At 42.0% G+C, this 14,119-nt stretch overlaps 1 protein-coding gene and 1 pseudogene across 3 annotated transcripts in view; one reads left to right on the top strand and one right to left on the bottom strand.

The window, feature by feature from the left end:
- CHD2 (chromodomain helicase DNA binding protein 2) overlaps positions 1–14,119 on the bottom strand; it is a 112,056-nt gene that overhangs the window by 93,208 nt on the left and 4,729 nt on the right. The window lies entirely within an intron of this gene.
- LOC102173611 lies at positions 69–862 on the top strand (annotated as a pseudogene).

Raw genomic sequence — 14,119 nt, forward strand, 5'->3', positions numbered from 1 at the left:
AAAGAAGAAGATTTAAAAAAAATTTAAGAACTGCCACATAAATCGGTTAAAAAAAAAAATCCTAGCATTAATATGACAGCAGATAGGAATTTGGGAATACAAGATCAAAATTTTCAAACATACTTTTATATTATTTGCAAATAATGTCACTAGTGCCATTCTCAACATCCCTGACACCTGACAGCTACCATTTCCTGACTTACTCATATGATGCCATATGCCACGTAATTTATATAGATTAGCTCTTTGAAAAAGTAAAATAAAACGGGGGATAGTATTTTGTCCTTCATTCAGACGAAGAAAAACTGAAGCTTAAAAGTAGTTAACCTCCCTCCTCCCGACCTTCTCCCCGGCCGGCCGCACAGGAGGGAGGCAGATGACAGATGAGATCGCCAAGGCTCAGGTCGCCCGGCCTGGCGGCGACACCATCTTCAGGAAGATCATTCGCAAGGAAATTCCAGCCAAAATCATTTATGAGGATGACCAGTGTCTTGCCTTCCACGACATTTCCCCTCAAGCACCTACACATTTTCTGGTGATACCCAAGAAACATATATCCCAGACTTCAGCAGCAGATGATGGTCGAAGTCTTCTTGCGCATTTGATGGCTGTTGGCAAGAAATGTGCTGCTGATCTGGGCCTGAAGAAGGGCTATCGAATGCTGGTGAATGGAGGTTCAGATGGGGCCAGTCTGTCACGTTCATCTCCATGTTCTTGGAGGTCGGCAGATGAACTGGCCTCCTGGTTAAGTGTGCTATAGGGATGATTTTGCCTTCTCTATGCAGTGATCAGGTTTGCAAGTTCCAATATGCTAAACAATTTTTTTTTTGCCTGTGTATGGAGATATTGCAAAAATAATTTTTAAAACCCATACATAATAAAAGACTTTGTTGCATGGCCTGAAAAATAAAAGTAGTTAAATAATTCTCCAAGGTAGGGTTTGAAACCAGGTACATCTGTCTGAATCCACTTATTTGTTTATTATTCAGCCCCTCCCTCCTCAAGACAAAGACAAAATCAAAACAAAAGGAACAAACAAACAAATAAGCAACCAACACAGAACAAAACAAAACCAAGGCAGAGTCACTCAAATAGTAAAAATGCAATCGTTGCAATTATCCAATCAATGGCTCTCAAAAACAGTCGCAAATTAAAACCATATACACAGTAACCCCAAACCAGAACTCCTGCCCTGAAATTTTCTGCAGGTGAGTCCCAGACCTGTAGACTTAAAAGAAAAGGATAAACAGAGAGTCTAGTCCAGTAAAGACTTCCACTGGACTCCCACACAACCCCAACTTCATCATTCCAAGCCCCCCTCAGGAAAGCACAACAGCAACAGGTAAATGACAGCAGAAGTCACACCAAAAATAAAACAGAAGGCATGTTCCCCAATGCTAAAAAGAGAGCCAGGGGCACGGCGGCAGGAATGAGGATACTCTAACGAGAAGAGACCTAAATCTGATGGACTCTACAGGGAAAAAAAGAAAAAAAAAGGGTGGACAGCTCCCCCAGCTCTTCTGCTTAGAACCTATCTATTCATTTAGGAGAGGCAGAGCAGAGGAGGAAGCAAGCAGCAACCCAGAACCTAAAGTAATGCCAACACAAAGGACCTCAGGTCTAGCAACCAGAAGACAAAAGGCACATGGCGGGAAAACCAGAAAGGGATTTTAAAAAGAGCGAGGCTTTTTATCTACCACCACTCCCTTCCACACCAGAAACGAGGTGCTACCATTTGACAGCCGTGTCCACAGAATGAACAGGACAGTACACAGGGAAGGGGCATTGCCCAAATATCCCGTGTGACCCACAGCAAGCAAAATGCAGTCAGAGGGGCTTCAGTCAACAAGAGGAAGCAGTGAGGACACAGGCAGGACAGAGTCTGCCTTGGGAAAGGGAGCAGAAGGGGAGAGCGACTTCACATCTGTCCCAGAGTGGAGCAGATGCTGAGCACCTTACGTGTCTGTCTGGCTTATACGTTCACCAGCACAACACTTTTAGGCATTACCACCCTCATGCGGAGGATGAGAGTGCTGGGGGGCAGTGAGGCAGAAATTCCACCTCAAGGGTGGCTCTAAAAAGCTCATGGTTTATTTCACCACAAGAGTTCAAAGTCCTAGAGACTCAGCCGATCACCCTGAACCCTGTAACAGTGACTCAGTACCTACAAGGCCCCACTGCACTGACTCACTCCTGGGTCCTTGGCACAGTCAAGTTAACTAGTCCAGGTGACTAACACATCTCAACTCACTTATTCTCCACCTGTGACCACTCAGAAGGTGCTCAGCAAGCGAGAAGAAACAAGTAACCAGTTAGAAACTGCCAGCTCTGGTCCTCCTGGCGTGGGTCTCCACCCTAGGTAATCTCAGGCCTGCGCCCTCTGGCAACCTATGTCACTGCCAACGTGATGGAGACAATTCAATACCAGTTCCCACATCAGCGTATACCTGTGTCCATGAATACCTCCTTCTCTTTGAATGGCCTCATAGGATGAAAACATGTTTAAATTGTTCCCTTATTAAAGGGACATTTAGGTTATTTTTAAACTGTTCTCTTAACGAATAAGCTACAAATATCATTGATATACTTCCATATCTCTGTATTCCTGAGCAAAATATTTAGATTTTCAACTCGTTCACGATAAAAACTGTGTTTCTGAATATATGCCTCATGTGCATCTGCGCTTGTGTTTGTGTAGGAAAGTGACCTCTGGAAATGTGAGCAGGCATACAACGCCTTTCAGGTAAAAAAAACACACCCATGTTTCTATCAGTACATAGCTACGTGCATAAAATCATTTTAATCACCAAACTGCTAACACTGGTTTACTCTATGGGGTGGATTATTTGAAGTACCTTGTGGATTTCGTGACTTACTTACTTGTGCAATTTAAAAATAAAAATAGTTAACTCTGAAAGTCAAATCCAAGAGAAAACATCAAATTTACAACCGTATTTACTTCTGGGGGTTAAGGGAGGCAGATGTACTCTCCAGGAGTTATCATGCCCTCCTCCAGGGGTTCTTCCCAACCCAGGGATTGAAACCAGGTCTCCCAAATTGCAGGTGCATTTTTTACCAGCTGAGCCACCAGGGACACCCAAGAATACTGGAGTCAGTAGCCTATGCCTTCTCCAGGGGAACTTCCTGACCCAGGAATCAAACAGGGGTCTCCTGCATTGCAGGCAGATTCCTTACCAGTTGAGCTACACAGGAAGCCCTCAAAAACAGTTAATTCTGAAAGTCAAACCCAAGAGAAAACATGAATTTTCAACTGTATTTACTTCTGGGAATAAAGGGAGGCAGATGTAATCAGAAAATTATATGGACAGGTTTTAGGACTGAGGCTGAGTGGTTGAGTCACAGCCATTCACTACATATCAATCTTTTTAGTCTTTCAAATTGTTCATAATAAATTCAACCGAGAGTCAAATTCAAGGCAAAGGGTGTAAGAATCCCCAATCGTACAGAAAATGAACTAAAGATATGAATGAGAGTAAGACCAAGGGTTTTTTCTTTTTAAATCATTTCTGAAACAAGTCAGATTTAATCAACATAAAATAATATTGGGGGGGAGTTTTTAAAAATAAGCCTTAATAAAGATACAACTCAATTAATTTGCATACTACTTCTAGGAGGACAAGTTCCTAAATATTGAATTAGAAAAAGAATATTTAGGAAAAAACTACAAATATCTCCACATTTAAGATACTGATGACCTAATTATTAATTCAAAGGACATGAAATTTCCTGAAATATTATGAAGATTCACTATTAATGCCTAATGATAATACAAAATACTATCAATATTAAACTGTAGCCTGAGATGTTTAGAGTAAGAGATGTGTAAAGTCCCCAAGGCTAGAAAAAAGGACAAATCAAGTTAGAGGGTAAGTAGTCCTTTAACTAAGCTTTCACCTAAATTAAAGTAATAAAATTACCTGAGTTCCAATGGCATTAACAGCTAGCTATAAGGCAATGAAAAATGAATTTGAGAATGATTATCCACCATACATACAGAATTCTCATGAAAAATAAGTTTAAAAATTACACAAAACCTAAGCTGCAGACAAGTTTTGTAATTTTTGATTGAACAATCACAACAATGGAAACACAATGTATAAATAAAGGGGACTTAAGTCAAAATTGGGAATTGTTGGACTCCAATAGAAAAATACTTTTTAAAAAAGCTTAACACTTCCTGTCACTCACTGCTAAAAAAGATTTGATAACTTCAAAATCCCTTTCAAGCTGGCAAACACAGAGATTAAATGTGTCTTTACAACAGCTTGTGAAAGCAAGCTGTTCCCTTTTTAATCACCACTTTGGCAAACGACCACAAGAGGGCAGCACAGAGACACTCGACTAAAGAGCAAGCCTGCAGGTCGGCCCAAGAACAGCTTGCTGGGCTGTTTATCTCCCTAAACTTACAAAATGGCCGAGCTGCTTGGCAGAGCTTGTTTTTCTGGCTGGTGGCGGTTAAAGCAAAACCTAGTAAAAACACAAAGCAATCTACACTGGAATTCCATAAAGCTTACTTCCAGACTATGCACTACCGATAATAAAATTACTAGCACGTACGGGGGCTTCCCTGGTGGCTCAGAGGGTAAAGCATCTGCCTGTGATGCGCAAGACCTAGGTTCGAACTTCTGTGTCACAGGTTAACATTCTCCACTAATCCGTACCCTCATTTTACAGAAGAGTTCTCGCCCAAGTATGTGTCTTGATGTCAACCCCATCCCCACAATCTGAATTATAAAATCCACAGCACTAACTTCTAAGTGGTATTGCTGCCCCTGTTATAATCAGTTAAAGAGATTATTAAACCACCCAGCAAGAGATCCAGGCCAGAACCATTTCTCAATCACTGCTTTGTGTCATAAAGAGGATAGAAAGGCAAGGATCATTAAGTCACAAGTTTCTTATTTGTAATAAAAAACACTAGATACAGTTCCTCTAATAAGTCGAATCGTATCTTTAAGACCTCCTCCACCTCTGGTTCAAGTCCCATGATTCCGAAGAATAAGCTTATATTTTAAGTCAAGTTCAAAGACAAGAGACTGAGAAATTTCAATGTACACACAACAAAGGATTTATACAAACAACATAGGAAGAATTACATAGCAAATTCCATTAAAAAACTGGGCAAAGGAAATAAACATGCAATTACAAAAAACAAACAGCAGAAGCCAGTAAACATTTTTTAAAAAGCTAATTAGGCCTCATTAGTAACTTGGGAAGTATAATTACAACATTAAATTTACACTAATCTGCTCTGCAGAAATCAAAAAGTCTGGTATCGTTAAAGGATGATGAGAAAGTAGGGAAAATAGTACTCATATATGATTACTGAAGAGTAATCAGCAGAAGCTTTGGAAACCTACTTTGTGTTATCCAGTTGAGCTAAAAAATATGCGTATGAATCATGTGATTCGATCAGTCGGTATATAACCTAAACAAATCATCCTATGTGTGCAAGAAGTGGAAAAGTATAAAAATATTCAGAGATCTGCTCACAAAATTTTAAAAAAGGAATTTACCTACATGTTCATATGTGAAAATGCAAAGATAAAATATGAAAGTCATCAGTTCAGTCACTCAATCATACTATGCAATTAACTACAGCAGTTAAGACTAAGGATGTGTCATCCATAAAAATATGACAATTTCAAGGCTATATTTTTTTAACACAAAATATACTGCACGAATCATAATTTTTAAAATGCCAAGTTTTTCATATGCCAAGTTCACGAGAGTGACAAGAGGAAAGGGGTAAACAGAATTTTAACTGTATCTATCTTATTTAAAACTTTAATTTCATTCTTTGAACTTTCCTGAACTTTTCAAAAAAAGAGCTGTGTTTCTAACATTCCAGAACTAATCAGTATTCTGACACAGATCATCCTCGGATTCAGCAATTCTTTGAGAATATAACACTGGGAACACGAGGATTCTCTTTTCAGAAAGAGGTACTGTGTTGGCTGAAAAGTATGTTCAGGTTTGGGAAAAGCCAAATCAACTTTTCAGCCAACCCAATACCCATATGAGACAAAATGCACACCAAAACACCGTGTATAGTTTCAGAAGATAAAAGGTTAAGTCCTGTCAGTAACCACCTCTTGCTTCCAAAATTATGAAGTGGTCCGGGGCGGGGGGAGGGGGGGAATCTGCCTTTCGTAACCATGCTTCTAAGACTTTCAGCTGGTGTCAGGCAGAAGGCATCTTCATCTCTATTATGCTACTTCTGCCGCCCAGTAACCAGGAAACACTGGCGTGGTCCTCAGTAGTTTAAAACAGCATAAAACAAATGGAACCCAGGCAAACAAACCACTAGGGAAAAGTGAATTATAACAAGCAGCCCGGGTAAGGCACAAATTGAATACCCATTTCACAAACACCTATCCCAATCCGGATCTGATAATGCCCTAAGGACTACACAAAAGGCAAGCTTTCTACCCAGGTAACACGGAAGACCAACCCTTCAGGCGGTGAAAGGCAGTTGCAAGTAAAACTAGCCCTATAAACCACCATGGGTTTCTCTAGTGGCTCCGCCTGCCAACTCTTGAGACGAGGGTTCATTCCCTGGGTCAGCAAGATCCCTGGAGAAGGAAATGGCAACCCACTCCAGCATTCTTGCCTGGGAAATGCCATGGACACAGGAGCCTGGCGGGCTATGGCCTCAGGGTCGCAGACTCAGACACGACTTAGTGACTGAACAAAGGCATAACCCACCGTATCAACTGATGTATTTACCCCTACTTAAACCCTGAGGCTGGGCGAGCTTGTTTGACCAGGAGCTCCTTTCAGCCCTTGGAGTCTTTTCTTTCCTTATTAATAACTTTCAGGCAATTGTGTTTTAGACTTTTATAAGACAGTAACTCCAGAGTTCAATGGAGATTTAAACGTCCTGGCTGCTAAGCTCAGTAGTAAATGTGGAACTTACGCCCACACTGTCACAGGAAGTGAGGCCACTGAACCAGTCCACAGAAAAGGTGAGGGCTCCCAACTTTCTTAAGATCAGCCAACAGTTTTTGAGGCAAAAACTTTACTGTTTTAGACCAGTTTCTCACACTCGCCATCACTGTTCTGGGCCAAACAACCCTATTGGGGAGGGGGTGGAAAAGACAATCTCATGTATGGTAGGATGTTTAGCGGGATCCCTGGCTGCGACCCACTAGATGCCAACCGCAGTCCAACCCCAACCAAAAACACCTCTAGACACTGCCAAAGTTTTGCAGGGGTGCAGGGAGGTGGTGTCCTTAATTTCAAAACTAGCTTATTGAAGCATTATTTAATTCTAACTTCTATCAAAGAAACAAGCTCAGAGCGTCCTGTCTTCAATTCAATAGCTAAAAAGAAACGAACAGACCCCAAATCCTGTCCCATTAGCCCCTATTTCCCAAACCTGCCTGCGTGCAGAAATCAAGGGAGCCTGTTGTCAACACAGATTCCTGGGCACCATCCCAGATGGTGCTAGTGATAAAGAACCCGCCTGCCAATGCAGAAGACGAGAGAGACACGGGTTCGATCCCTGGGTGGGGAAGATCCCCTGGAGGAGGGCATGGCAACTCACTCCAGTACTCTTGCCTGGAGAATGCCATGGACAGAGGAGCCTGGCTGGGAGTCCACAGGGTCACAAAGAGTCAGACAAGACCGAAGTGGCTGAACACACATACACCCCTGAACGACTGAGGCACAACTTCCAGGCAAGAAGCCTGGGAATGTTTAACAAGCAATGCAGGTGATTCTTATCAAGTAGATTTGGGGACTTAAATGCCTATATAAAGCTAAATTCAGAGGGAACAGACCTTCTAATCAGGCAAGAGTAAAGGAGCACTGCAAGAATTTGACCCACCACCCACTTCCCTCTAAAGGACAACTTACCAGCCATATGCTGCCTCCATGTGAAGGTCGAACAACGTATACTGGAGTGGACTTTTGACACCCACCATCAGGAACTACTTCTCTAGCACAGAACAGCTGTTTCACCCCTGGCTTTCCCAAGGCCACACCTGGAGCACAATTCTGATTAGCTGACCCCTCCCTTCCATCCCTCTCCTCCCCTCCCCACCCTCCCCTCTCTTTCATCCCCTCCCCTCCCCTCCCCTCTCTCCTTTTCCCTCCCTGCCCTCCCAAAATCCAATCAGGTATGGGCCTTGGTGTTTTGAATTCACAAGTGATTCTGATGCAAAGCCTACAGTGGGAAATTAAGCTTACCAACAGCAAAAGACAAAAATGAGAAGCTCTACGTCTACAAACTGGCCAAATTCAAAGTGCACGTGGGGCTGCTGCTGCTGCTAAGTCGCTTCAGTTGTGTCCGACTCTTTGCAACCCCACAGACGGCAGCCCACCAGGCTCCTCTGTCCCTGGGATTCTCCAGGCAAGAACACTGGAGTGGGTTGCCATTTCCTTCTCCAATGCATGCAAGTGAAGTCGCTCAGTTGTGTCCGACTCTTTTCGACCCCGTGGCCTGCAGCACGTGTGGCTGGAGAAGGTCAAACCAGACAAGGGCAAGGTTCCAGAGCAGGGCTCCCTCTCCCCACCCACCACTACCCCCGGGGCAATCACTATACAATTTAACTTGACTCCTTTCACGTAAAAGTATGGCCTTACGGCTTTTTGAAAAGCAATGTGTCTCTTCATCAGTCACACCATCAGTCATCAAAAGGTGATTTTCACCTTTTGGTTTCTTATTAAGTGTAAGGTAAGCAGAACACAGAATTATTCTGTTTTCAATCACCGACATGCTTTCCGCTTACCCATCTACAATAATTCATCCTGGAGCCAAACTGCCAGTGCCTGAAGCCAAGCGTCCCCTTTCCTCGCCCTTGTGCCTCAGTTTTCTCATCTACAACAGAGGAGTGGCGATCTTACCCACCTCACAGACAGAATGGGAGCACGGACGGCTCAAATGAACACATACCCAGCATTTAGAGCAAGCGGCAGGCTCACGGCAGCCACTATCGTTAGCAATCACTGGACCTCTCCAGAGTAAATCAACACAAGTCAATGAAGCGCCTCGCAACAATCAGATCTATTGGTTTGATATTTAACCTAAGTGTAACACCGTAAGCAGAGCCAGCAAAAACGAATCTGAGAAGTAACTACAAACCCTCTAGCTAAGTATACAACCCAACTGAAGGAAAGGGATGACATGTTTAGTATAAAAAAGCTCAGCAGGATGCAGGACCACCCACAGAAGTTCAAAGGCAAGCTCTGGGGATGGCAGACCTGGGAGAGCTAGCAGAAGGAGGTCACTGGCAAACCTGCTGCACTAACCTCCGCGCTAAACAAAACATACACTCGAAACTCAATGTAAATCAACCCCGGTATTTTCTTATAAAATGTTCACCACATGTTATTTTCCTTCAAGATAAAAATCCAGAATGAAAGATTACCAGCCATGGCTGGACTGAGAAATCACTTATATATATGCAATACCTTGAGGTTTATTTTTATATCCTACTTTCTCATTCCATTTTTAATGCTGGTTACAATTCACAACCCACCAATGGGTGACAAATATCACCGTAAATAACTGCTTCACAGGGCAACCCAGGGCAACTGCTCCAGCCCTAAGTTACCTTTCCTCAGCTGGGGGAGGGAAGGAATTCTGAATGGAATGTAACTGCATTCAAAGTCAATTATGGAATCCAAACTTTTAGAGGTCTCTAAAAGGGTCTCGAGAGTCCCTTGGACTGCAAGGAGATCAAACTAGTCAATCCTAAAGGAAATCAACCCTGAATATTCATTAGAAGGACTGATGCTGAAGCTCCAACACTTTGGCCATCTGATACAAAGAGCCAACTCAGTGGAAAAGACCCTGATGCTGAGAAACACTGACAGCAGGAGAAGGGGACGACAGAGGATGAGATGGCTGGATGGCATCACCGACTCGATGAGCAAGCTCCGGGAAGCCTAGCGTGCTGCAGTCCATGGGGCTGCAAGGAATAGGACGTAACTGAGCAACTGAACAAGAGGGTTTAAGAAGACAATCACAGTAAGGAAGAGACAGAGCTAGAGTTTAAAGCAACTGGGGACAAGGGGAAAAAACCCAACACTATAAACAGTTTAAAGGTATGCTACAGCAGGATCTGGCATGCCGCTGAAACTTTCCCTCTTCCATACACCACACCTCCTTACTAGCTCCCCATCCCCCACTGTTTCCAGACCAACTGCCAGTTGCCCTAAAAAGGGAACTGAGAAACCAGGACAGGCAATGGAGAGATGAAGGGTTAGAAAAGAATATAACAAGTGCTCCATCGGAAGATTTGAAACATGTGGGGAAACACGTCAATGTATGGAAACACAGGCAAATCTGAAACACATGGAGAGCTTTTAAAACCGAATCACAAGGGCTGGGCTGGACATTGGTATTTTTAGAAGCTCTCCAAGGTCTGATGTAGAAACAAACTAAAAAAAAAAAAAAAAAAAAAAAAAAACTCAACAAAGTCATAAACCAAAAGTAAAGGAAATGAAGGAAGCAGTGGAAACGCGAAACGCAAATCATGAGACTACAGGTCTAACAGAATAAACTGGACACTGCACATTACAGTAGGTTAAATAAACGCCACTACGGGGGAGACGGACGAGTAAAAGCAACCTACAGCCAATTCGGTATTTGTTGTAAATATTATAGCAGTGGCATTTATATCCAAACAGCACTGCACCTTGGTATGAATCATTCCCTCTGGCACAGCCTGAGATGGAGACAAGGCAGAGGGGAGACCAGGGCAATGAACACCAGCCCAGGGAGGAGGAGACAAGACCTCTACTCAGAGTGACTGCCAGGAGGACTATGACTCAACACGAGCTGGTCTAGTCCAGAGAGGCTCACATGCTCCCTTCAGAAGGCTGGGTTTCTCAGGAAAAAGAAAAAAAAAAAAAAAACTCAGGATTAACTACAAAATACATCCAAAGTTTCAACTAACTAAGAGAGATCTTGTCTTCTAAAATCATCTTAACCTTAATGGCCTAAACTGACGCCTGTGGGAGGCCTGGCCACCAGCCTCAGGGGCAACCTGGCTCTTAAAGAGGAACTTAGAAAGTACTGAAAAGGAAAGATGAAACATGAGAATAGTGTTACTAGTAGCTTGCAGTTATTGAGTACTTTCAACCTAACAGTGTCTCTGCTAAGTACTTTATAAGCATTACATAATTTAATCTTTGTAACCCAATGAAGACTGTCATTATCCACTTTTTTTTTTTTTTTTTTTTTTGCTGCACTGCAAGGCATGTGGGATCTTAGTTCCTTGACAGACGCTGAACTCACATCCCCAGCAGCCGAACTGAGTCTTAACCACTGGACCGCCAGGGAGGTCCCGTATCCACACTTTAAAAATCGGAAAATTCCAGCAATGTACTTCACTGGCCTAAACTGAGAAAAGTTGTCTGTACTAAAGTAAAGGCTGCACCGTGTCTGTGTGCTCTGTCGTGTCCAACTCTTTGTGGCCCTATGGACTGTAGCCCCCCAGGCCCCTCTGTCCGGAGGACTCTCCAGGCAAGCATACTGGAGCGGGCTGCCATGCCCTCCTCCAGGGGCTCCTCCCCACCCAGGGATGGAGCCTGCGCCTGTCTCCTGCATGGCAGGCAGGCTCTTCACCACTAGCACCCCCTGGAGACCCTCAGTGCTGAGTTACTGTCATCACTGCACCCAGCCCTCACCAGGCCAGGCGGAGGAGGACTGCTAAAGACGCCACAAATCACAAAGTGACTCATCAGAACTGACATGGTATAAAACCACAGCTATCATTACAGCGATGCCTCATCACTCTTCTGCAACACTCTCCTCATAAAGAGGAGACCCCCCAAGCTGTGGGGTCTCTCCAAAGTCATCACTAAAATAACAAAGAAAGGTGACCTTAGCCAAGCATCTTAACATAACGCTGTACGTCAATTATATTTCAAAAATAAAGTAAATGACAGAAATAGAGATGAGATTTGAGAACCAGAGGCAGGGTTTGGAAATGGTTCAGGGGGAGGGGAGTGAGGAGTCGGGGGGCGGGGGACAGGGAGTTAAATGAAGGTAGTTAAAACGTATAAACTTCCAGTTACAAAACAAATATAAAATACGTGCTCCAACACTGCTAAATCACTGATAACAAACATAGGACACTCACTGGCATTTACTGAACTGTGTCAACTTTTGTTGTTTTGGCTTTATACTAATAACAAGTTCCAAAGAAGTAGTAACAGGCAGTTTTGGTGAGGTATGAACTTGAATTCAATGTGCAGTCAGGCTGAAATGCAGGAGGGAAGTAGTCAGCTATAGTAACAAACACCAGCATAAGTAAAGCAACACAGTTGTTTTTAATTGTGTACAAAATTACTCTCGAGTGATTAAAAAACAAAACACTGTTTCTTCCCTAAAGGAAACCTCTTCAAGAAATCCAACCAAGTTTTAAGACTCCCCCCCCCCCCCCCCCAAAAAAAACCCTTAAAAAATTGATGCTCTGATCCAGAATAAAATGACCAGATGTCACACAGAGGAGTCACTTAATATTTATGTCAGGAACAAGCCGGCTATACTACATTTTATGTGTGAAAGGACAGGAGTCTAGAAACAGGTGGTTTTAGGAGATAGGTCCCCCAATTGTCAGGGGTTTAACTGCATATGGAAGGAGATAAGTAACCCAACCAATTATAAAATCTGTGAGTTTCACATACTGTCGAGTAAAATGCAACTGAACTTCCAGATTCACCTCTCAAAAAACTTGCTAAAAATTTTTATAACTAAAGTTCCTCATGAAATAGTTTGCCCACCTTCCTGCAATTGCTTAACCTTTTACTAAAGATGTTATACTCCAAAAAGCCAAATATCAAATGGAAACTGCAGGTTTTCAAGACAAGAATCTAAAAGAAAGAAAAAAAGATTAACCAGCATTTTCTTGCCATTTCATGACATTCTGCACACAGGAGGAAAATCCATAGAAAGCTCAATGAAGAGACCTAATACTCCGCTTCTTCAATAAGTTAATCGGCTCCAAGTAGCATGCAAATAGCTCACAGAGATTAAGGATATATCATAATATTCATTTTAATTCACACAGTAATGTCTATGACATCTACTACAGAGCAGTTTACATCCTAGAACACAATTGCAGTGTTACTTCTCTTTTAATTTAGGACATATAGCAAACAAAATTTTAATGTAACCAGAATTCAATCACAAAATATAGGAAGAACAAACCTTTCTTCTTGCTTTATATTCACCTTAAGTTGCTAATATGTTCAGTCAGTTCAGTTCAGTTATGTTAATGATCTTCAAATTCTAAGTACTTGTCCCTAAGGCTGTTAAAATTTTCATCATATATATTTGAGCATATAACTGAAATATCATTTACAGAATATTTGATGAACAAGCTTACAAAACAAACTGAAAACTCAATTTCACCTAGAAGTTTCAACAAACAATTCCTCCCTAAAGAACCAAGACTATGCGAACCTACAAAACCAATTAATAATGTAGTGAATTTTACTCTACAAACTTGATTCAGAAGAAATTCAGGATATGCCCAGATAAACATTTCTACCTGCACTCAGGAGTTCCACATCTCTGTGGAAATATCATATTTTATTCTATAAAAAAAAAATCTTAACTATTGCCAACAATCTGATATTCCACTTACTGTTAAAACACCCCCAAAAGCTTGGAAAAAAAACTATTCACCGGGGTACGATTACAGTATTGATTACAGACCAATACTGTCTTTCTTCTGTGCTTAAATTAATTACTTATGACCAAACTACAGTCATGGTTGGTAAGCTATGATTATTTTTTTAACCAGAAATCCTTGCAAGGGTTGCTAACAAGGCAGACCATGAGCATCACTGTAATATTTTAACAAGTTTACCAGGACTGGTAAAATTTCCAGAAGATTTTACCAAGGAATTCCCCTATTGCACATGCTTCAGGAGTCACTATTCTTTAGCAAGTTGCTCTAACACTTACAAAGACTTGTCTCCTAACATTTGTTTATAGTAATGAATGGCTATTGATATATTCGTTTCTTAACCTAATATTAGTCGACTAATAGTTTTGCAGTTTTCTACCTAATTATCCCTTAAAAATAAATCACTTTGCACATACTGACCTGAGTTTTTCTCCATCAAATGTCAATTG

The sequence above is a fragment of the Capra hircus genome, chromosome 21, assembly GCF_001704415.2.
Source record: "Capra hircus breed San Clemente chromosome 21, ASM170441v1, whole genome shotgun sequence".
Lineage (NCBI taxonomy): Eukaryota > Metazoa > Chordata > Mammalia > Artiodactyla > Bovidae > Capra > Capra hircus.